Genomic DNA, 25,421 nt, shown 5'->3' with positions numbered 1-25,421 from the left:
CTTTAAACTACGTAGAGGGTTCTTTATTGTAAGAGCAGCAAGGATGTGGAATTCCCTTCCACAGGCGGTGGTCTCAGCGAGGGGCATTGATAGATTCAAGAAACTATTAGATAAGCACCTGAAGGACAGCAATATACAGGGATATACAATGTAATACTGACATATAATCACACACATAGGTTGGACTTAATGGATTTGTGTCTTTTTTCAACCTCACCTACTATGTAACTATGTAACTATGACACCATAAAAGATATGCAACATACAGTATGGCGTGTTAAATGTAATAAATTCATCTATTTGGAAGGTTTTTCCCTCCAAATTCGTAAAATGAGGCAATACATTTCCTGCAGGAAAATAACCCTTTTTTATCTATATGTAACTTTTGTTGTCCAGGTGCATCTAGAACATTCTTTACTACATGATCACCAAAATTCGATGCCTTCCTACAGATGAATCTAGGGCAATCTGGCAATACTGGTCCTAAGTCTCTATCCATACAGAGAATATGCCAGTGTTTACTAAAAATATCCTCCACTTCCCTATACTGACAGTGGAAATTAGAGATAAACCCCCATTGTTGATGATTAGATTGTACCTTCAGAGCTGTATTGATAAGACATTGGTCCCTTGGAATCAGATCCACCTCATATTTTTAAGCAAATCAACTTGTATAGTAAACTCCTTCTGTCTACTTCAGTTACGCTTTACCCTCATTAATTGTCCCTTTGGTATATTTTTAATCCAGGTAGGATGATGTCCACCATTCACTGACAAGTAGCTGTTTCTATCAGCCAGTTTGAAATTCACTTTTGTTTCCAAACTGACTCCTACCTTCTCAGGAACAACATCCAGAAAGTGTATCCTAGTATCACTGATATCATAATCCAATCTGATATTATTATTGTTCTGGTTCAGGTAAGCAAGAAATTCCTCTACTGTATGTCGTGGCCCCTTCAAATCAACAACAAATTATCTATAATTCTCCTATAAAAAAAAATAACTGTGGTCTAAAAGTATTCAACACGTCTGTCTTCCCATTCTGCCATAAACAGGTTGGCTATGCTCGGCGCAAGTTTTGTGCCCATAGCAACACCAAACTGTTGGGCAAATAACAGGCCCTGATACCAGAAATAATTATGGGAAAAGCAGATTGAAGCAAGAGATGGTCAGAGATTGCAGACATCTATCATCTATGATGCTCAGAGACTTTGGACATTATAGAAGAGATGGTCAGAGGCTGTAGACATGATGCAAGAGATAGTCAAAGATGGTCAAATGGTCAGAGTTTGTGGGACGTGATACAAGAGATGGTCTGAGACTGTGAATATAACACAAAAGATCATAACAACACCGAACTGTTGGGCAAAGAACAGGCCCTGATACCAGAAATAATTATGGGAAAAGCAGATTTAAGCAAGAGATGGTCAGAGATTGCAGACATCTATCATCTATGATGCTCAGAGACTTTGGACATGATAGAAGAGATGGTCAGAGGCTGTAGACATGATACAAGAGATAGTCAAAGATGGTCAAATGGTCAGAGTTTGCAAGACGTGATACAAGAGATGATCAGAGACTGTGGACATAGAAAAAGAGATAAGATAAAAGTGGGTGGGTATCAGCGCTAAAATCAGTAGAACATAGAAAAAAGTGAAATAGCAGCCAGCACAGTTGTCAATATTCCATGGAAATATAGGTGTCAATCTCCAGCACATACACTGAGTCCCCAAGTTCCCATGCTCCTGGTCCTTTCCTGAGAAGCTGCTTGAAAAGGCTGGCTATTTTGATTGATTTTTAGGTGGACTCAGTGTATGCCCTGGAGATTGACACCTATATTTCCATGGAATATTGATATGATGCTCACCTTTAATTGATATCTGGTAAGCAGATTTGACACACCTGGGTGTTGTGTGTCTTTCTCTACACACTGGAAGAAGTGAAAGGCTCTTCTTACTACACACAGTTTACATCTTCAATGAATGAACTTCTATTTGAATAAGCGCTGCATTTTTGGACTATATAGAAAAAGAGATGGTCAGAGATTGCAAGACATGATACAAGAGATAGGATGCTCTTGCGCTATCACTATATGAAATGCACAAATAACAGCCACAAACACTGATAAGTTAAATCCATAGCAGTGAATAGGAATAAATATTAAAGAGTGAAATAAACTTGCAAGGTGTATAATCATGTAATGCAATAAGTGACATCAAATCTCACAAATGGACTTGAATAAACACACAAGGAGGTATGGCAGGCTCTCCTACTGTAAGAAAAATATGAAAAATATATAATGGGTGACAGAAAATATAATAAAGGGCTGGTGATAAAAATGTGGCTTAATAAATAATGCATGTGATGATAAGTCCTGAAATCAGTCCAATATGAATAATGATGAACAGATGCTGAGTGATGAAACGTGCAAAACAAACAACCACATTTTGACTGGTGTCTCTTCTTTCAGTGCAGTGACACCTTTGTGCTAATTGGCATCTCAGCTTACTGCTGTAAGGTAACAGCATGTGATAGTGAACCTCCAATGGCTCAGGTAGGTACTCCTAGAGCTAACCCAGCTTTTGGCTCTCTTGGACCGTGGCCACCAGCTCCCTCTAAATATCCTTATCTTTTGAGACAGGTGACTCCACAGGGTAGATGTTGTGGCTCTTCTAGGCATATGTTGTAACCTGGGGGTCCACCCCATACTTCCCCATGTAGTGTGTAAAACAAATGGATTCCCAGATAGTGTAGTACCGTTAAGATAGGTTTATTAGATTAAAACAGCTGAATATTATTCACATCAGCAAAAGCTTAAAACCCACAAGCAGCAAGCTCGTACTTCCACATCACTTCTGGTGTGCCTTTCGACCAATCCTGACGTGCATTGTCACGGTCATGTGACTTCATCGGGGTATATAGACTGACACACTAGATGTCCTTAAATACTTAAGTTGAAATGTATGATATTGCAGACATTTTCACGTAGATTCCAATAAGATACAATATGGCGGCCATTTTACTAGGGACTTGTATATACTTCTAATGGAGCGCCCATTTTTCCGGGGTCTTGCATGTGCAAACAAATGGTGGCCATGTTCCCAGAGGTAGCAGACCCAATGTGCTAATACAAAAGGTATAATAAAAAAAGGGGGGGGGGGTGGCACAACAAAGACAGAATTGCTGATAAATGGAGAGCAATGATTAGAGCCAGGGACACCAGATACCATAAACACATAGTGTATGCTTAAAATTGAATTATGTACATAAAGCATATAAAATTAATAAAATAAAATAGGTAGCCTTAATGACAACCTTAAGGGGACTACGGTCCTATAATATAACAGATATAAGGTGTAACTGTAAAACAGTACCAAAGGACCTACAGTATATATTGCCCTACAGATATTTAAAGGGGAACCAGCCCAATAAATGAAAATAGGTTTGCAAGAAATCCAATATAAACGATCATGACTCATGTGTAGGTACTAGATTAGCAGGGAAACATGATGAAACTGGAACAGCTAAGGGATAGCACATCCGAATCACATGTTAAGCTAAGTGCCACCAATGGAGGGGGTCAGAGTGCACAGTAAATGGTATTAAAAATCATTAATAAAACAATTGAGATCAAACTCAATATTGAGTCCCTGATATGTAAACGTATGCATTAGAAAAATCCATTTGGATACAAACTGACTGATTGTTCTGACTTTATGGTTACAACACCAATGTCTTTTAGATGGTTCAATACGCCACCATTTTAAATTGGAAGGATCTCTATTATGAACCTTAGCAAAATGTTTAGACACACTATGTTTATGGTATCCTTTCAGAATGTTTTGTACATGTTCTTTTATACATATTCTTAGTAGTCTTTTTGTACGTCCTATATATTGCAGTCCGCAGCTGCATTCTAATGCATATACTGCCCCCTCTGTATTACAACTTATGAAGTCTCTCACTTTGTATGTGATGCCAGTACTTGTTGATCTAAAATTAGATTTCTTTTCCTTAAGGTGTTTATTTAGCGCGCAAAAAAAAATAAATCAAATGTCACCAAAAGAAAGCTCTATTTGTGGGGAAAAAAGGACTTCAAATTTGCCTCTGGGGGAATCTAAGATGAAAAAGGACCTGGGGGTCCTAGTAGATGATAGGCTCAACAATGGCATGCAATGCCAAGCTGCTGCTAACAAAGCAAACAGAATATTGGCATGTATTAAAAAGGGGATCAGCTCCAGAGAAAAAACAATAATTCTCCCGCTCTACAAGACTCTGGTCCAGCCGCACCTAGAGTATGCTGTCCAGATTTGGGCACCAGTCCTCAGGAAGGATGTACTGGAAATGGAGCGAGTACAAAGAAGGACAACAAAACTAATAAAGGGCGTGGAGGATATTAGTTATGAGGAAAGGTTGTGAGCACTGAACTTATTCTCTCTGGAGAAGAGATGCTTGAGAGGGGATATGATTTCAATTTATAAATACCGTACTGGTGACCCTACAATAGGGATAACACTTTTTCACAGAAGGGAGTTTAACGAGACACGTGGCCACTCATTAAAATTAAAAGAAAAGAGGTTTAACCTTAAACTACGTAGCAGGTTCTTTACTATAAGAGGGACAAGGAAGTGGAATTCCCTTCCACAGGCAGTGGTCTCAGCGGGGAGCATTGATAGTTTCAAAAAACTATTAGATAAGCACCTGAACGAACACAACATACAGGAATATACAATGTAATACTGACATATAATCACACACATAGGTTGGACTTGATGGTCTTTTTTCAACCTCACCTACTATGTAACTATGTAGTCACAATTTGGTTGTTTGTTTTGCACTTTTTATCACTTAGCATCTGTTCATCATTATTCATATTGGACTGATTTCAAGACTTATCATCACATGCATTATTTATTGAGTCACGTTATTATCTCCAGCACTTTATTATATTTTCTGTCACCCATTATATATTTTTCACATTTTTCTTATAGTAGGAGAGATTGCCGTACTTCCTTGTGTGTTTATTCAAGTCCATTTGTAAAACTTGATATCACTTAGGCCGCGTACACACGGGCGGATTGTCTGCCCAACTTAGTCCGCTGAACCGTGTTTCAGCGGACAATCTGCTCGTGTGTGGGCTTCAGCGGACTTTTTCAGCGAACAGTCTGACAGACTAAGTCTTTCGGAATTTCCGTAATTTTGTCCGTCCAAACTTGGTTTCAGCAGACAGTCCGCTTATGTGTAGGCAAGTTGGACGGACTAAGTATGGCGCATGCTCAGAAAGGATTTACACGCCGATGGTTGCATTGCAGTGTATTGGACGTCGAATTTCTAGTCCCGTCGTACGTGCCGTACACGTCATCGCGCAAGCTTTCGGCGGACTGTCTGCTCATCGTGTGTGGTCAAGTCCGTTCATTCAAAAGTTGAACGGACTGTCTGTCGGATTGTCTGACGAACTTAGTTGGGCAGACAATCCGCCCGTGTGTACACAGCCTTATTGTGTTACATGATTATACACCTAGCAAGTTTACTTCACTCTTTCATATTTATTTTTCTTTAATAGTGCCGCACCACACATTTTGATTTATTCCATGATACAAAAGATGGTCAGAGACTGCAGACATGATACAAGAGATGGCCAGAGACTGCAAACATGATACAAGAGATGGTCAGAGACTGCAAACATGATACAAGAGATGGTCAGAGACTGCAGACATGATACAAGAGATGGTCAGAGACTGCAAACATGATACATGAGATGGTCAGAGACTGCAGACATAATACATAAGACAGTCAGAGACTGCAGACATGATACAAGAGAGTCATGGTACTACGTACAGGGAGCCCGCAGGTGACATGGGATCCCCCAGGGCGTGGAGTTTAAGGGCCAGCCCAGCCCAGCCCAGCCCTTCAGCCCAGCTCCATCCAGGCCATGCCTACCAATGCCTTTCACCCTTTTCACAGGGCTTAGTCATGGATTACTAGGATTACCAATGAAAATGAATGACCCCCCGATTAAAGCTAATGAAACCACCACATATAGTATAAGGACTGTTTTTTGGGGTTTAAATACACTTAAAGACAAATCATATTTTGGTGCCAATGAAGTAACCAGGAGTTCATGCACATGGATTTCTCTGGCAATATACATTGTTTCCAGAAAAGTCTCTTCTCGCTGGACAAACATGGCATTCCATTAACTTGCAGTACAGGTGTTATGCCCCATAAACACGATCGGACTTTCCGAAAAAACAAAACTATGGATTTTTGTTCGAATTATGTTGGCTTCAACTTGTCTTGCATACACACAGTCACACAAATGTTGGCCAACAATTATGGACGTGGGAACGTGGTGACTTACAAGACATACAAGATGGTCGACGAACCGAGAAAAAGGAAGTTCAATAGCCTGGGCTGCTCCTTCTGCTTGATTTCGAGCATGCGTAAACTTTTGTGTGTTGGACTTGTGTAGACACAATTGGAAATTCCGACAACAAAGTTTTGTTGGTGGAAAATTTGAGAACCTGCTAGCCAACATTTGCTGGCGGGAAGTCCGCCAACAAATGTTCGATAGAGCATATACACGGTCGGACTTTCAGCCAACAAGCTCAAATGCAACATTTGTTGTCAGAAAATCCGATCATGTGTACGAGGCATTAGACTTTTGTCTGTTTTGCCGAGATGAGCTTCAGAGCTGAACTCAGTCAATAAGACAAAATATACCCTTGCTGTGCCCCTGCCTTCCCTCCGGAAGGGAGGGTTATATGATTATATAGTCTAGGGGTGCAGGGATAAGGTGTACTACATACCGTATCCCTTGGTCCGGCAGACTCCAGTGTGGTTCTATTCTTCCCAAATTTCTGGGCTGTGGGCAGTCCCTCGGTATCAACTTGTACAGTACAAGGTTATTACCTATGCATTGTACTTGAGGTGCTGAGCTTGCAACTGGGGCCCAAAGCACCTTAGAGAAGTCCCTGCATTGGACTGGTTGAATAGACGGTGGGAGCTTGGCAGCACCAGGAATAAAGTAAGTATCATACCTTACCTCTGCACCACTAGACTAAAAAAGCATTTAACCTTTGCAGTGGAGGGGCACTGTAGGTAAGTTAGTAGGACCTGCTGAGATACAATGGACAGTAGGTTTGTTCTTTAGCTTTGCCTTTTCAGACTTGGTCGTAAGAGTCGTAAACATTTTCTAAATTAATTTATTTTCCTCCACATTTACAAGGCTATCGCTTTAGTCATATGTCCTACTAGGAATGAGTTCATGGAAATCACAAATGTTTTCTCCTTTCTGTTGGTACACATCTGCTGCTCCCTTTCCACAAGGACAGGATCCTCCAAGCCATCAAAGAGAATTGAACAGAATGTTGGCAGTAAACCAAATAATCATATTTAATAAACTGAAGCCAAACTAGATTTTGCAAGCAGAGTGTGATGGAGAATTTAAGTAAAGAAAGTGACATGTGAAGTTAAAGGTATGCTATCTTTATGGTATAAGACGTACATTTTTAGTTATGCAATTTAAGGTTAGGAACAAAGGCTGTTGGGCTCCAACAAGACGCAAACCAAATAATGGAAGCAGCTGAAAAAGTTTTATTTGCTAATTGAGGTGTGAGGTGTAGCCAGAATGAACTTTTGGGAAAAAAAGACTCATTTAAGATAGAAGATAGCAAAATAATTTGTATATACAGTTATGTATACACTGAGCAAAATTATAAACGCAACACTTTTGTGTATGTCCCTTTTTATCATGAGCTGAACTCAAAGATCTGCAACTTTTTCTAGATACACAAAAGGCCTATTTCTCTCAAATATTGTTCACAAATCTGTCTAAATCTGTGTTAGTGAGCACTTCTCCTTTGCCGAGATAATCAATTAACCTCACAGGTGTGGCATATCAAGATGCTGAATAGACAGCATGATTATTGCACAGCTGTGCCTTAGGCTGGCCACAATAAAAGGTCACTCTAAAATGTGCAGTTTTACTGTATTGGGGTATCCAAAAACCAGTCAGTATCTGATGTGACCACCATTTGCCTCACGTAGTGTAGCACATCTCCTTCACATAGAGTTGATCAGGTTGTTTATTGTGGCCTGTGGAATCCTGGTCCATTCCTCTTTGATGGCTGTGCGAAGTTGCTGGATATTGGCAGGAACTGGAACACGCTGTCATATACGCTGATCCATAGCATCCCAAAACATGCTTAATGGGTGACATGTCCGGTGAGTATGCTGGCCATGCAAGAACTGGGATGTTTTCAGCTTCCAGGAATTGTGTACAGATTCTTGCATCATGAGGCCGTGCATTATCATGCTGCAACATGAGGTGATGGCTGTGGATGAATGACACAACAATGGGTCTCAGGATATTGTCACAGTAGCTCTGTGTATTCAAAATGCCATCAATAAAATACACCTGTGCTCATTGTCCATATCATATGCCTGCCCATACCATAACCCCACCACCACCATGGGCCACTCCATCCACAACGTTGACATCAGCAGACCGCTCACCCACACTAAGCCATACACGATGTCTGCCATCTGCCCTGTACAGTGAAAACTGGGATTCATCCATGAAGAGAAAACCTCTCCAAAGTGCCAGATGCCATCAAATGTAATCATTTGCCCACTCAAGTCGGTTATGACGATGAACTACAGTCAGGTTGAGACCCCAATGAGGACGATGAACATGCAGATAAGCTTCCCTGAAACAGTTTCTGACAGTTTGTGCAGAAATTCTTTGGTTATGCAAACCGATTGTTGCAGCAGCTGCCCGGGTGGCTGGTCTCAGGCGGTCTTGGAGGTGAAGATGCTGGATGTGGAGGTCCTGGCCTGGTATGGATACACGTGGTCTGCGGCTGTGAGGCCAGTTGGATGTACTGCCAAATTCTCTGAAACGCCTTTGGAGACCGTGTATGGTAGAGAAATGAACATTCGATTCAAGCGCAACAGCTCTGGTGGACATTCCAGCAGTCAGCATGCCAATTGCATGCTCCCTCAAAACCTGCAACATCTGTGGCATTGTGCTGTGTGATAAAACTGCACAATTTAGGGTGGCCTTTTATTGTGGCCAGCCTAAGGCACACCTGTGCAATAATCATGCTGTCTAATCAGCATCTTGATATGCCACACCTGTAAGGTGGATGGATTATCTTGGCAAAGGAGAAGTGCTCACTAACACAGATTTAGACAGATATGTGAACAATATTTGAGAGAAATTGGCCTTTTGTGTACATAGAAAAAGTTTTAGATCTTTGAGTTCAGCTCATGATAAATAGGGGCAAACACAAAAGTGCTGCTTTTATAATTCCTGTGTATATATAAAGACAAAAGACAATGTACACAAAAAAGACATTGGAAGTCAACTTACAGGCAAATGGTTGTATAATATGATACTGAAGGTTGGGTTCTTTCATTTGGTTGCACAGTTTCTTGCTGACTTTTAGCATAATTATAAAAAGTTGAAGTAAAAGGAGTGAAGATTAAGTGACAAGTGTTGGTGCCAAAGAACAATAAATATAACCGCGAGCAAAGCTGTCCCCTTTTAAAAGTGGAATGAACCACTTTGTATGTGATCAAATAGCAATGAAAAGGTATGGCGCTAACTCAAACACAAATAATAGTGATCATCAACATAAATCAAAAAATCAGTGATCATCAGCATAAATTATATAGCCCGCAATGTAGAAATTCCATAATGTGATAGTCCATAAAAAATAGCAGAGAATCTTCACAGAATGATCCAATCACCGTGATTGAAAGATAAGTGTAGAAACAGGTTGTTCCTTTAAACCGTTCTCCAGAACAAACCATGTATGAGAAATGCAAACTCACCAAAAATGTATAATAAATGCACATTGCAACAATTGCAATCTCTTGAACAGCAACGTATATGGAGGTGACGGTTCTAAACCCTAGAGGTGTCCCCTTACATTGATCTACCATTAAAGCTTGGGAGAAGCATATTGAAACTCATAGCGCAATATGTTTATTAAAAGTTAAATTCAAACAGGTCAATAAAAAATGTGCACTTACATTTGTGGTTGCTGAAAGTCAGCACCAACATGTGCAGCTTAGTAAGTGCGCGTGCCATCTCTCCCGGATGCGGCGTGCGTTCCAAAGCACTGGAGGTAGGAACCAGGAAGCCGGAAGTGATGTCAATACAGGTGGACGCGCAGCCTAGGGTTGTCACCTTTTCTTCAAGCCAAACCCGAAGACTTAAGCAGCCTGGGACACCTTTGGGTGCCCCGTAGAGATAAGTAAAGATTTGTGCATAGTGTGCCACAACAAACATTGGGTGTGGCCAAATTGCTCTTGCTGACATAATTGCCCTGCCCCCAGTCATGCCGAACCTGCCCCCAGACAGCTGCCCATAGCTCCCGGACGGCAACAGATTTGTGTGTGACTATGGTTACTTGGGGAGCCACAGCCTGGTCTGAATAATGTGTCCAGTTTTCAGTCTGCTTGAAACCTGGACACAAGATTAAAAACCTGGACTGTCCAGGTGAAACCTGGACAGGTGACAAACCTAGCACAGCCTCCATGCATTTTGTGATCAACAGATAATCAGGAAGCATAATCCAATTATGTACAAGCAAATTACTTTTTTTTTTGCACGTGATTGGGTATTCTTTACAAATCAAATTTTCACTGCATTAACTAAGCTAGGAGAAATCCCTTTGCAAAGTGAACAGGCTAGAATTATTGCTCTCGCTCTACTAATTGCAGTGATACCTCACATGTGTGGTTTGATCACCATTTTCATATGTGGGCGCTACTCACATATGCATTCGCTTCTGCACGCGAGCTCGGCGGGACGGGCGCATTTACTTTTTTTTTTTCATATTTATTTTACCTTTTACTTTTTTATTTTTACACTGTTTTTAAAAAAAAATAAAAAATCTTTCACTTTTATTCCTATTGCAAGGAATATAAAAATCCCTTGTAATAGAAAAAAAGCATGACAGGACCTCTTAAATATGAGATCTGGGGTCAAAAAGACCTCAGATGTCATATATACACTAAAATGCAATAAAAAAAATGTTATCATTTAAAAAAGTAAAAAAATAAAATGCCCCTTTAAGAAGTATGGCGTTATGACGTCACTTCCGCCCTGCAGTGTCATGGAGACGGGTGGGGACCATCTTCCCCTCACTCGTCTCCATGACAGCTCAGGGGACAGACGCGATCTCCTTCGCCACTGCCGACTGCTCCGGTAAGCTGCGGAGGGCACCGGATCGCAGCGGGAGGGGGGTGGCCCTCTCCCATCATAGATAAAAGTGATCTGGCTTCAAATCTGCTGCAGAGACCACTTTTATCTTGTACCGGTCCACCGGCCGAAACACGGGGATACCGGGGTTATGGCAGCTAGCTGCTGCCATAACAACGATATCCGTTGGGGCGTGTGGCGGTCCGGAAGTGGTTAACACACTGCCTCGACATGAAAGTCGCACAACTTCCAATCCAAATTTGTCCTGCAACTTCAGTCCAACTTTGATCCAACTTTTTATACTCTAGAGCAGTGATTCTCAACCAGGATTCCGTGGAACCCTGGGGTTCCTCTAGAGGTTGCTAGGGGTTCCTCCAGAGGTTGCTAGGGGTTCCTCCAGAGGTTGCTAGGGGTTCCTTCAGCATTGGGCAATTTCTGCCTCTCAGATAAGTTCCTACTGATGCAATTGACCTTATCTGTAAGGAGGTAATTCTTCCCAGTGACCACAAGTGTAAGGACCATTCTTCCCACTGACCATCACACTAATGAGTTGTATATTTCAATTTTTTAACAGGGGTTCTCTGAGACCGGAGAACTATTTCAAGGGTTCCTCTGTGTTGAGAAGGTTGAGAAAGGCTGCTCTAGAGTCTATGGCATTGAAAACGTATCAAAATCAGACCAAAGTGGTGCAGAAAACTTTTCTAAAGTCGGAGCAACTTGTGTGGGATCAGTTAATACAGTTGTCATAGGGAAACATTTCATTTGACATATCATGCGACTTTGTGCTTTCACAAATCGGATCCCATGTCGCACCAGTGTGAGCTGGGCCTAAAGCAGAACTATAGTCAACATCTTTTTAGTGGCGCAATGCCCCAGAGCTCCCTGCCACCTGCTGGTATCTTTGGCCAGTCTGCTTCCCAATACTTATCTATGGCTGTTTACATTGGCTGGGCCTGCCAGAGCTGCGGATGAACAGCTCAGTTTACATGGACAGGCAGGTATAAAACTTTAATACAGAAGAGACATAGGGGTTGATTTACTAAAGGCAAATAGATTGTGCACTTTGCAAGTGCAGTTTCCCTCCGCAAGGGAATTTTCTTCAGAGCTTACTAAATGAGGTGAAGCTTCCCTTTGCAAAGAAAACCCAATCATACATAAGGGATATATAAAAAAAATTTAAAAAATGCATCTTTGCTTGCACAAGATTTAATGATGGAAGTCAGCAGACCTTCCTCTCATTTACTAAGGTCTAGAACAAAGTCCCTTGCAGAGTGCAATTTTTTTTTAGTAAATCCCCCTATATTATGTCTCTTCTGCATTAAAAATTCTGCTGAGGCTGACATTATACATGTTCTTTCTTTTTTTATTTTCTGTTTAACTTGTAACTGCACTGTTGCAGTTGGAAATACTCAGTAAAAACTTAGCAAAAAAAATGAAATAAAATCTGCTTGTTTTCCATTTTGACATTGACATTTCTGCAACAACTAATAAAGAAGTGTACTGTTCCCTTCAAAGGTAGAAAACACCACGCAGGATGAACACATACATTATATTGTCAAAGGTATTGGGACGCCTGCCTTTACACGAACGGGAGCTTTAATGGCATCCCAGTCTTATGTCTTGTACACGAGGTCGGACTTTCTGACGGAAAATGTGAGATCGGATCTTGTTGTCGGAAAATCCGATCGTGTGTGTGCTCCATCAGACTTTTTCCTTCTGAATTTCCAACACACAAAGTTTGAGAGCAGGATCTAAAATTTTCCGTCAACAAAATCCGATCATTTAAATTCCGATCGTGTGTAGACAATTCCGACAGACAAAGTTCCACACATGCTCAGTATAAATTACGAGGCAAAAGCCATTGGCTACTGCCCTCTTTATAGTCCTGTCGTTCTACATCACCGCGTTCTGAACAATCGGATTTTCCCACAACTTTGTGCGACCGTGTGTATGCAAGACAAATTTGGGACAAAATCCGTTGGAAAAAATCAGACGGATTTTTTCGTCGGAATGTCTGACCGTGTGTACAGGGCATTAGTCCGTAGGGTTCAATATTGAGTTGGCCCACCCTTTGCAGCTATAACAGCTTCAACTCTTCTGGAAAGGCTGTCTGCAAGGTTTAGGAGTGTGTCTATGGGAATATTTGATTTGTTCGATGTATGTCTTCTAGAAGCACATTAAGAAGGCCTGGCTTAAATAAAAAAATAAAAACCACATTTAAATTGGGTAAATATCAAAGGTCCATGTAGGGAATACTTTCACCAGTTCCTAAGCATCGCCTAAGTTTACATCATTCCAAGCCATCCCATGTACCAGATGTAAAGCCCTCCAAAAAGGGTCGGTAGCTAATACAATCATTGAGGCCAGGTGGTCGTGTGGCCGGTAAGGCCACTATCCAACTAGTCTCATGTTGTAAAAGGGTCTTGTCCCAATTGCTCCCCTGGAGTTGGGGTGTATACGATCGAGTACCAAGAACCTAATTTTGGGGAAATTGCCCATATGTATGTCGCGGGCATGTCGCCCTAGTGGTAAATCAGGATTACATACACGTATACTCAGTATGTGTCTGCTCATTCTATTGTGCAGTTCTTGTTTGGTTTTTCCTACGTAAAAACATCCTCAGGAACACGTCAGGAGATACACTACATCAAAGGTGCGGCAGTTCGCAAAATGTAAGGGTTTAAATATCTTACCATTCGGTAGCCTGATCTCACTCTCTGTGTTGATGAATTGGCATTGGGGACAAACCCCACATTTGAAAGTGCCTCAGCGTTTGCAGGCATCCTCTCTGAATTCCCCTGTACATTCGCTAGTGACCAGTTTGTCCTTTAGGGACTTAGTGCATTTAAAGGTAATTAGAGGTGCCTTAGATATAAACTGGTTGAGTGTTGGATCAATTTGGAGTATGTGCCAGTGTTTTTTGAGAATGTTCCTAAGGGCTTGATGTTGTTTGTTGTAGGTCATAACTAACCTTGTTTGCTCCGATGTTTGGCTAGCACCTTTAGTCTGTTCAAAAATTAAATTTTGTCTAGTCTGCATCTGCTCCCTTTTAAAGGCCTTCTTCAGACCCGTAGGGGAATACCCTCGTTGAAGCAATCACTGTTGTAATTTTCTTGCTTCAACCTCAAACATAAAATCATTGGTGCAGTTTCTCCGAATCCGTAGGTACTGAGAGTATGGAATGGATCGCACAAGCGGAGCCAGATGGAAACTTGTCGCGTGCAAAATTGTATTGCCAGCCGCTTCCTTGCGATAAAGGGTGCTAGACAGCTGACCATCGGGACTTTTATGTATCGTGACATCCAAAAAGTTTACCTTCGAACTGTCACACGTCATGATAAATTTCAAACTGAAATCGATAATCCCCATGGCTGTCACGCACTGATTAAGACCATTCATCATCCCACTCCACACAAGAAATATATCGTCGATATATCTGTGCCAGAGTAAAATCTGGTCGAGAAATATGAAGTCTGACGATAGAAAGTCATTCTCCCATTCCCCCAGATACAGGTTGGCATATGAGGGTGCACAGCAAATCCCCATAGCCCCCCCTGTATCTGGAGGAAATGGGAGCCATAAAACACAAAAGTATTATGTAAAAGAATGAACTCCAGAGCACGTAGAATGAAATGGTGCAATGGCTTGTCATTCTTAGAAGATTGAGACATAAAATGTTCAATAACCTCTAGTCCCTTCTGGTGAGGGATGGAACAATACAGTGCCTCAACGTGCACTGTAACTAAGATGGAACTTGCCGGGATACACAGGCCATCTAGATGTTGTAGCAAGTGAGTGGTGTCCCTAATGTATGAAGGTAGATTTACCACTATGGGGCATAGTTGTTCATCAATGCATCTGCTTACATTTTCAGCAATGCTTCCCCTTCCGGAGACAATCGGACTCCCTGGGGGGTTGGCGAGATCTTTGTGGACTTTAGGGAAACTGTAAAAAGTCGGGATTTTAGAGTGCTTAGTTTGTATAAATTCCCAAGTATGTTGCGTAATGGTATTTTCCAAGTATGCCTGATCCACTAAGTGGGAATTCCCTGCTACATGCGACCTCTTCACATCCAACAGCCTTAGTAACAAGTATACCTTACGGCCAATACTTGCATCTAAAACGCAATTGTAGTACCGATGTGGATTTTGAAAAAGAAGCTCTATCCTTATATTTGCGTCTGCAGCAACGTGGTTACAGTCGCAAATGCTTAAAAAAGGCCTACATGAAGGCCAAAAACCAAAAGAGACAAACTCTCCTACATGGGGGTTCACTTAAGAAGTCAACGCCAGGTGTCCGTCTGGCCAATACCTATTCTGGGCAACACAAACAAGTAAGGGAGATTATGTCTAAATATTGGTATCTCTTGATGGGAGATGAGAAGGTGGCCAAACATTTAAACACATATCCAGAGATGACTTTCAGACGCTCTAAGTCATTGAAAGATAAGTTGGTTCAAAGCCATTATGCTTCTCCATCACATATCTCCCAGGAAATATATAGACGCACATGGCCTTGCCACAAATGTAATTTCTGTAGGTACATTCAGGCAGCCCGATCAATTATTCTACCAAATGGACAAATATTTAAACCTAAGTTTACTGTTAATTACCAGTCCATCGGCATTGTGTATATCATGCAGTGCGAGTGCAATGCCTTCTATGTTGGCAAAACAAAAAGGCCCTTTTTTGCCGTATTAGGGACCATGTCTCTCTCATATTAAAAAAAACGTATGGAAACCCCTATCAGCCGTCATGTAGGCTTGAATCACAAGTGGACAGTAGAAAAATGCATTTTTTTTGCATTGGAACATGTTCCAGGCCCTAGAGGGGGGGGGGGGGGGGGGATTATGACAGGATCCTCCTTCAACGAGAAGCTAAATGGATTTATGACCTGTCAGCATTAAAATCTCCTGGACTCAACGATGCCATGAGCTATAAATGTTTTCTGTAAATTAAAAAAAAACATTTTTTTTTTTTTTTTCGTTTGCATATTTTCCCTATACCATTGGCCCAATATGAAATTAATCTGAATGTTAATTTTATTGATATTGATGGATCCCCTCGCAGGGTGAGCCTATTATCCGTCTTTTGTTTTGATAGAGGACCACTCGGGCGCCCGGGGCATAGTGGGAGTGTCTGATTATATACGTCATGCACCTCTAAGGAACGGGTCAGCTATTCTAGCGAGCCTATTCCTGCAAGCGCCCGCAGCCCGGTGGTGACGTCAGACGCCGCCGCTCTGGGAGGGCTACTTAAGCGCGGTGTTTTCACCGCCATGGCTCTGTCGGGCTCTCGGCGTATACCAGAGTGGATCTATTGATCACCCGTCTCTTTGATTTGCCCTAACCTTGCACCATTTAAGGTATGTCTATTTCAATTATCTCTGACCCTTCAACAAGAGAAAAAATGGGACTTCATATATACATTAATTTTTGACTAATGGCATCGCTGTTCGGCATAGAAAATATATACTCTCTATATTTTTTATAGACCCTTCTTGTTGGACTAGTTTTATCTCCATGTGCTGGTCATGGTATTGGCCCAATTTACATCTACATTTTGATGATTTTTTTCTTCAATGTAGGATTTATCTGATTCAACTCCAGCAATTATCAATCTGAGGTATACTTAGCATATTATTACTCTACACTTATTATGAGCCTTTGCCGGCATTTTTCCATATTTTCTATTTATTTTTATTTAATTTTATGTCCCACAATTATGATTATTTATTGTCTCTCTAGGTTCATTATCCATGCTAGCAGCCTTCCTGTGATCCACTTATACAGGCTCACATTACTCAAATTAACATACAACTTTTTGGCCAGTATCTTGATTGGTCCAGATGTAATGCAAAAAAAAAGATTTGGCACGTTTTTGGTAAGATCCTATATAGACCTACTAAATTGATGACACTATACAAAAATCTAAAAATTAAATTCACATTTATATTTATATTTACAATGTATACATTTAATAAATGATTGGATCTGCTTCAATCAGAATTACATTGGGAGCAGAATATTTCACTAATTCATTGGTACATGTATACATAATTATGTATATTTTTTCATGATTGATTTTGTTTTTGTGCGTTTGTATTTTTTAGTTCATTCATATACCGTAATACTCCTGAGGAAGCTCAACTGAGCGAAACATGTTGAGTGGTATATCTTGCAATGACAAATTATTTGTGTATTACTGTATGGTGTAATATACTGGATATAGCAGTTAACACAAACCAATTTTTTTTCTAAATTATTAAACATTTTTTTATTGTTTATAAATAAAAATGTATATTTTACATGTCGTATGCTCCCTCTGATTCGATTTAATCCAGTACAATTTGCTCAGCACCTTTAAAGTCCCGGGTTTTATGGACCCCATTGTCCCCCTTTTTTGTTTGTGTATTCATACTTTAGGGATGTGGTGCTAATTTTGTCTGGGTTTGCCCTCGCTCTGTCTTTTTCGTGAAAAATGTATCAAATTTCTCTATTGTGGTCTTAGATATGGGTTAGTACCATTCTCTGTTGGACAAAATCCTATTGCACATCGAAAGATATTGGGAATGATTCATTATTACAATGTTGCCCCCTTTGTCAGAGGGTTTAATTGTTAATTGATGTTGACTACCCAATGTCTCTAGTGAATTCCTCTCTGCCATAGATAAATTATCTGAAAAGGTGCCCTTAGAGAGTTTCTAAATATCCTCAGTTGCCATAGCTATAAATGCCTTCAAATTAGCATTCTGCGTTAAACATGGAAATTTATTTGACTTTTTCTTCAATTTAGATTTACCCTGAATTCCCCCTACTGTAGGGGTAATATTGGCCATTAAGAGGGGTTCTAAGTCAATATTGTCAATCAGCTCTTTTTGTTCTTGTTCCTCTAGCAGAAGACACCAAGCCATCCAGTGCTTGTTTCTCCTTGTCACATACGTTCGTGGCCTGTTTGGGTTTGGTGTACATACTTTTCAGAATTAACTTGCGTGCAAATAAATGTAGATCCTTGATGGTTTCAAAGGTATCAATGTTGGAGGCAGGACAAAAGGTAAGGCCCTCACTTAATATAACTTTTTCGTCAACCAATAGCACATAGTCAGATACATTTTACATTTACATTTAATATTTAGCATTTAATATTTTTTGTTTGCACACCAGGGTATTTTTGTCATGTTCTCTCCCGCACGCCCCATGGGGGGGGTTGTCTTCCCTGTGGGCTAGCCGTGCTGTTGGGGACACCTCCTCTGTTTATCGGTTTGATTGGTAGCCAGTAGGGGCTTGTTGTTTTGTTATCTATTTACCTACTCTGGTTGGTGCCTTGGTATGTGGGTTTTTACTCCCCCACTAGTAGTCTTTTGACTTATATTCGCTAAGTGTCTTGAAGTTATCATTACAGTAGGGTACTAGTATCGGTTAGTCCACCCCCCATGTTCATATGCATCCCCCTGGATTATAGCCATGGTGTTATTTGCACTTGGGAGAATTGTTGTATCTTTTTTTTTTTTTTTTGCTCCCGGCGCATATGCACAAAAAAAGTTTGTTTTCCCCCTTTATTTATTTCCCATATGGGGAGGCACTATTCATATGGACACAGTTGCGCAGGCGCTGTATTGTTTTGTTTTTGTTTTGGAATCTACACCTGCCCGTTTATCCCTGGTGCCGTCTGTGGGCGTTGCGCTTTTGCGCATGCGTGGACGTGCTAATGTGCATGTGCGGGCGCGACGGTGCTTTCCATCGCTTCCTCGGGCACGATGACACGGTCCCGCTCTTGTGAATGCGCGAAGGCGCGCTGGATGCGGCAATATGCTAGGGCGCTCTGGCACACATTTGATGGCGTCATTGTATGATGCAAATTATGTGCGCTGGCGGCTATATAAACTCCACCTGGCAACATGTGTTTTGAGTAGCATTCTATCCAAACGGGACACTATATTGCTTTCTTGGTAAATATTAATGCTATGGTTTTTTTCTTCGAACTCTGTATATTGTTATATGAAATTAGAGCTCGTATGTGCTTTATCACACTGCAGACATTCCCAAAAAAGGTTCCACACGGACTAGGATACTCCCTGGGAGCCACATTTTGGCTTGGATCTTTGTTGTTATGTGGAGACTCTACCCCTAAAATACCCTCTTGGGTAAATACTGTGGTTGAAGCACATGTTTGGAGCTTCTATTTATTATTATTTTCTTTAAAAGAAGTGGGGGGTGCGGTGACACATTACGTTTTATGTTTCGTTTCATTTTGTTTTTGTAATTATTCCCAGCTTGGTTTTTCTTACAAATGGGCGTTTTTAGATTTCTTTGCAAACTATTGTCTCGGGTGTTTGGCTTCGTTCTTAGAATGATATTCTCTATCCATAGCTAGTTTTTCATTGTTTGTCACCAACAGAGACAGTGGAGATGGAACTTGCAACGCCTATCTCAGATTATACTGTGTATGGATGAATGTGCTACTTCCCATGGTTGTCACCAGGGATTCGTTATTGTGGTCTGGATACCTTGGTACTGATTGATATTTTTATCTCCTATTGAGGAGTGGCTTAATCAATCATGGTATGTAGTGCCCACACATGTTGACCATATGGGGGATGGTCATACCTACTTGGGGCATGCGGGATATGACATGCAATGTACTCATCTTTTTGGGTGGTGTCACTGGTGTGTATTTTTCTGATATGTCTCTTTTTCCTATTTTTAGAGCTATCACCATATTATATTTTCCTCTACTCTCTACCCCTGATGAAAGTTTTTCAAGCAAAACTGGAAACGCGTCGGGTTTTGGGATATCCAATCCCTATGAGAGCATAAGTGGTTTCCTTATATGGTTCAATGTTTTTTTTCTATTGTGTTTTCTATTGAGTATTGTATATTCTCATGGTTTAGATGCGAGTCGTCTGCTCTTGTTTTTATTATTCTATGTAACAATAAATATTATATTTTATTATTTTTTTGTATGTGTTGGTGGTCTATTAAAGTCCCATTTAGGGGGTTCTTTTTTGATCTCCCCTAGGAGCTGGGACAGCGTGGCCGCAACTAACTACCCCCCAAGGTGTGACCCCTGATAAATGCACCTACAATAAAGTGAATGCTTGAGGTGGCTTTAATGGTGCACTCTCTGACACTTCGTCCCGTTTTTACAGCACTATGGGCAAACACCCCCTTCTTTGCCCGAGGTTAGCACATTTCTGAGCCGATGGTGCTGAACATATCCCAGGCTCCACCATCTTGGGACTTATCTCTCGCGCTTGTGACCACCTAAACACCTAAACACAAACTTTGCTCCATATTCCATAGAAACCTACCCTTAGGATTCCCGGGAAGTTAAAGTTCTAAAGTCAGAAGTTTTGTTTATCTTAATGCATTCTATGCATTAAGATAGAAAGCTTTCTGTATGCAGTAGCCCCCCCTCAGCCCCCCTAATACTTACCTGAGCCCCATCTCGATCCAGCGATGTTGCACGAGAGTATAAGCTGTCTGTTATTCTCCCTGCTCATTGGCTGAGACAGCAGTGAGATGCCGTTGTCTCTTGTCACTTTAAAGTCACTGAGCCAATGAGGAGAGAGAGGGGACGTGGCCAAGCCACGGCTCTGTGTCTGAATGGACACACAGAGAAGCAGGCTTGAGTGCCCCCATAGCAATCTGCTTGCTGTGGGGCACTCGGCAGGGGGGAGGGGCCAGGAGCGCAGACGAGGGACCTGAGAAAAGGAGGATCTGGGCTGCTCTGTGCAAAACCACTGCACAGAGCAAGTAAGTATAACATTTTATTATTTTTGGACAAAAAAAGGCTTTAATATCATTTTAATACAATGCTTCTACTCAAGGCCTCACACCCATGATGCTCAGCCTAGGTTCCCAGAAGGACCTGTACCACAGCTGGACCAAAGATGGCATCTGCGCTTCTAGGGAAGGGACTTGAAACAAACTGATTTCTTCGCTACTGTGGACCTCCATCACCCCTGTCAAGTTATCCAATTCCTGGCTGGCCGGCTGGCTGGCTGATAACTTCGCTAAACTTCAAACTCATGAAAGTTTTCAGCTATGACACTACCTGCAAGAGTTAACTCAGCCTCCCAATCTTGTACAAAGTTTTCTCTTGGTTTTAACCCAGAAGATTGCTACAATGTCCGCCCCCAATAAATGTTTTGTAATGCACCTTTGTAATGCACCTTACATAAACCACTATGTGACATTGAATAAGTTCAGACCAAGCAAATACTTTTCTTCCAATGAATTCTTTGAGCAGAACTTTCTCATACATCACAGAATGAACACATCTTCAATATTAACATAGGCTGGGGGTGCTACCCTTGGTGCCCCTGGTACCCTGTCTCATGGTCTGATCCATACTTGGTTGGAAAAAGTCCAATAACAGAACAAATGTCCATAGCCTGGAACCCCGGCTCGGTTCCCACCAAGGGACTGCTAAAGAAAAAGTCCTCTTTACATCCTTACACAAGTCCTCTTAGCACTTCCCATTGAGGGGACTTCTCAGATATTTAAATGTCCAACAGGTGGGTGGTGCTTAGAATACCAGAGAGAAGGCTGCCAAGAACAGTTCATCACCTCCAAGCCACAATTCATCAGCCATAAAATTACAAATACAATGCACAATGCAGAACTTTGCTGCAAATCACAAGTTGAAGTGGTATATCATCGGGTGATCTGTGTCAGGCATTTGTGAACACAGCCATGAACTGCACAGGCACCAGGTTATCTCTGAGCCAGCATCTTAGTCCTGGACGCAGTGGCGGCCTGTAATGCAGGGCACAGGGGCACTGCCCCACCATCCATGCATCCGGCCCCCTAATCTACATGTGGTGTGCCAGACGCAATGAGATTTTATTTTATTTTTTAAGCACATGATTAGAGCCTGAGGCTCTAATTGGCTTAAAAAAGGGTGGCCTTGGGGCACAGAGCACTGCGCTCCCAAACCCACCCACTTGTGTGACAATACGAAATTAGTATTCGCTATTGTAGTCCTCGTTCTCCTCCCTGACAAGCAGGAAGCCCAGATTAGCCAGGGAGTCTTAGGACTATGACCACCACCATCCGTCCATGCTCAAATATTAAGCACCAGCTGCCACTGTTTGGACGTAGAAGTACTTTGAGACCAATGTAGGATTAGTTTCCTACCCTTTCAATGTTCTGGGAGGCTCATAAAGTCATATCATTGTGGAGAGATCCCTCATTGAATATTAGTATGAAATAAAAGGATCCAGGAACTATGCAAAACTCAAGCAACTTGATTTAACTTTTAAGAGCAATCAAGATAAGCCCTTAAAGGGCCCGTACACACGGTCTGACTTTTTGACAACAAACATGCAAATGAGCTGTTTTGGAGCAACATCCGACTGTGTGTACGCTCCATCGGACAAACTTTTTTTGTTTCCATCTGACTTTTGTTGGCTGTGCGAACGGACAAACTTTCTGGCAACAAAAGTCCGATGGAGCAAAGTCCGACCGTGTGTACGCAAAAGCATCGGACTTTTGTACAAGGTACAAACACGCATGCTCAGAACCAATGCAAAAGATCAGACTACAATACAGAAGTTGACCAAAGGTGGCGCTGGAGTCATTGAATGTCCTCTTTTGAAGTGGCGTCAGTACGTTGTGACGTCACTACGTTCGTGTTTGTTGTAAAAAAGTCCGACTGTGTGTATGCAATACAAACTTGTGGACCACACCCTTTGTACAAAAGTCCACGGAAAAGTTTGTACAAAGTCCGACCGTGTGTATGAGGCTTAACTCTTGAAATTGGCCTCAGTTAAAGAGGATCACACAGCAGAGAAAAATCTGTTAGATAAGGCAGAAGATACATATTCTAGGCTAAATAAACTGGGTAAAATGCTTGTTGGGAAGTTTAATTATTTTCCCAGTAAATATGGCCCTAATAGGCCTTTAGACCCTCATGCCTGAAATACAGCTAACCCTATTAAAATTATTTAACTCTTTAGGCACAATTTAGTACCAAATTTACCAAAATTTCCACCTATCAGTATGACCAACGATTTAGGGATATTGCACTCACGTCTATTCCAAAATGACATCAGGAATCTCATTCTAGTGTTTCAGCAGAAGAGATTCTTTCCTCCATTAAGTCTTTAAAGTGGTTGCAAAGGCATTTGGTTTTTAATCTTAATGCATTCTCTGAAAGCCTTTGCCTCCTCTTCTGATCCAGCTCTGTGCCCAAGAGCAGCATCATTGCTCTCTCTCTCTTTCCTTACAAAAACACAGACAAATTATGATAAAATATTAAAACAACAAAATAATTCAATGCACACCCAATCACCACCTTGCCTAAAGTGAATCTGTGAAGACAAAGTGTGAAGACAAAGTTGCCATAGTAGCTGCCATTGGTGGTTAGCTTTTTTTTTTGGTAGGTAGAGTATTATTTTAATTAGGGGTGGGGCATCCATTTGTAGGCGTGGTCTAACATTAGTAAAAAAAAATGCAGCACGCCACAGTGAAAAATGGCCACAGTTTAAGTTACGCTAAATATTGGGGGGGTGGCTTAAAGGGGGTGTGGTTATATAGAGTCTAAAATAATAGTGGGGAATGTGGTAATATATAGGGAATGTAAGTAGGGCAGGGGGTTTGGGGGGGTTGGAGAAGAGGGGGGTGAGCAGAGTTGGAGTGGGGATGCAGAAGAGAGAGGGTGAGCAAAGTTGGTGGGGAAAGAAGAAGAGGGGAAGGTGAGCAGAGTTGGGGGGATGGAAAAGTGGGGGGTGAGCAGAGTTTAGGTGGGAAAGAATAAGAGGGGAAGTTGAGCAGAGTTGGGGGGGTGGAGAAGAGGGGGTTGAGCAAAGTTGGGGGTGGTGAGCAGATGTGGGGGAATGGAGAAGTGGGGGGTGAGCAAAGTTTGGGTGTGGAAGAAGAAGAGGAGAAGGTTAGCAAAGTTGGGGGGTGGATAAGAGGAGAGGTGAGCAAAGTTGGGGGTGGTGAGCAGAGTTGGGGGGAATAGAGAAGAGGGGGGTGAGTAGAGTTGGGGGGATGGAGAAGAGGGGGGTGAGCAGAGTTTAGGTGGGAAAGAAGAAAAGGGGAAGGTGAGCAGAGTTGGGGGGTGGATAAGAGGAGAGGTGAGCAAAGTTGAAGGTGGTGAGCAGAGTTGGGGGGGGGGGGTGGAGAAGAGGGGAAGGTGAGCAGAGTTGGGGGGATGGAAAAGAGGGGGGTGAAAAGAGTTTAGGTGGCAAAGAAGAAGAGGGGAAGGTGAGCAGATTTGGGGGGTGGATAAGAGGAGAGGTGAGCAAAGTTGAGGGTGGTGAGCAGAGTTGGGGGGGATGGAGAAGAGAGGAGGTGAGCAAAGTTGGGGTGTGGATGGAAAAGAGGGAGGGTGAGCAGAGTTGGGAGGGTGGAAAAGAGGGGGTGAGCAGAGTTTAGATGGGAAAGAATAAGAGGGGAAGTTGAGCAAAGTTGGGGGTGGTGAGCAGATGTGGGGAAATGGGGAAGCGGGGGGTGAGCAAAGTTTGGGTGTGGAAGAAGAAGAGGAGAAGGTTAGCAAAGTTGGGGGGTGGATAAGAGGAGAGGTGAGCAAAGTTGGGGGTGGTGAGCAGAGTTGGGGGGGATGGAGAAGAGGGGGGTGAGCAGAGTTGGGGGATGGAGAAGAGGAGCGTGAGCAGAGTTGGGGGGTGGAACAGGAGTGGGGGGATAGCGATCGTGAAGGGGGGTTATGAGAATAGCTGGGCTGTTCCGGGCTGTTGGGAGGGAAGACACTAGGGCAGGAGAGTGGGGGGACAGGCACACAAAAGTTGCTGCCCAGGACAGTCAGCAGACAGCTTTGTATAGGACTCACAACGCCTGTAGCTTTTCTGGCGGCAGGTATAGATACCTGTTCTCGGGTGTCTCTCCCTGTTCACCACTGTGACCCCCCCACTCTTCAATAAGCCAGAGATAAGCCGAGCAGAAGGGGGCGGTCTTGCAGTTTCAGGAGACACAGCAGACACCCAGCCCCTTCACAGCCAATTACACCAATCACAAACTCAGCCAGGACACGAGTGCATATTGAAAAGAACTTGAGTGGTGGGCGTGAGTCAGCATGACAGGGGGGCCACACGGGACCCCTGCAGCTACGCCATTGGTGTCGCCCAGGTGCAGTCCACACCCCCATAGTGACACTCATGACAAACATTGGTCTGATTTCCATGAATGTCCCGGGCAAATCGGGACTGTTGGCAACTATGTAAATGTTCACTATAAGAACAC

The 25,421-nt window shown here is 42.2% G+C and overlaps 1 protein-coding gene across 2 annotated transcripts in view; it reads right to left on the bottom strand.

Moving 5' to 3' along the window:
* LHCGR (luteinizing hormone/choriogonadotropin receptor) overlaps positions 1–25,421 on the bottom strand; it is a 225,149-nt gene that overhangs the window by 144,962 nt on the left and 54,766 nt on the right. The gene's annotated exons all lie outside the window — the stretch shown is intronic.

The sequence above is a fragment of the Lithobates pipiens genome, unplaced genomic scaffold (genome assembly GCF_037356315.1).
Source record: "Lithobates pipiens isolate NorthernLeopardFrog02 unplaced genomic scaffold, aLitPip1_a1.2 Scaffold_18, whole genome shotgun sequence".
In the NCBI taxonomy this organism is placed as follows: domain Eukaryota; kingdom Metazoa; phylum Chordata; class Amphibia; order Anura; family Ranidae; genus Lithobates; species Lithobates pipiens.
The sequence above is the reverse complement of the archived record's forward strand: the minus strand, read 5'-3'. Positions and strand labels throughout refer to the sequence as shown.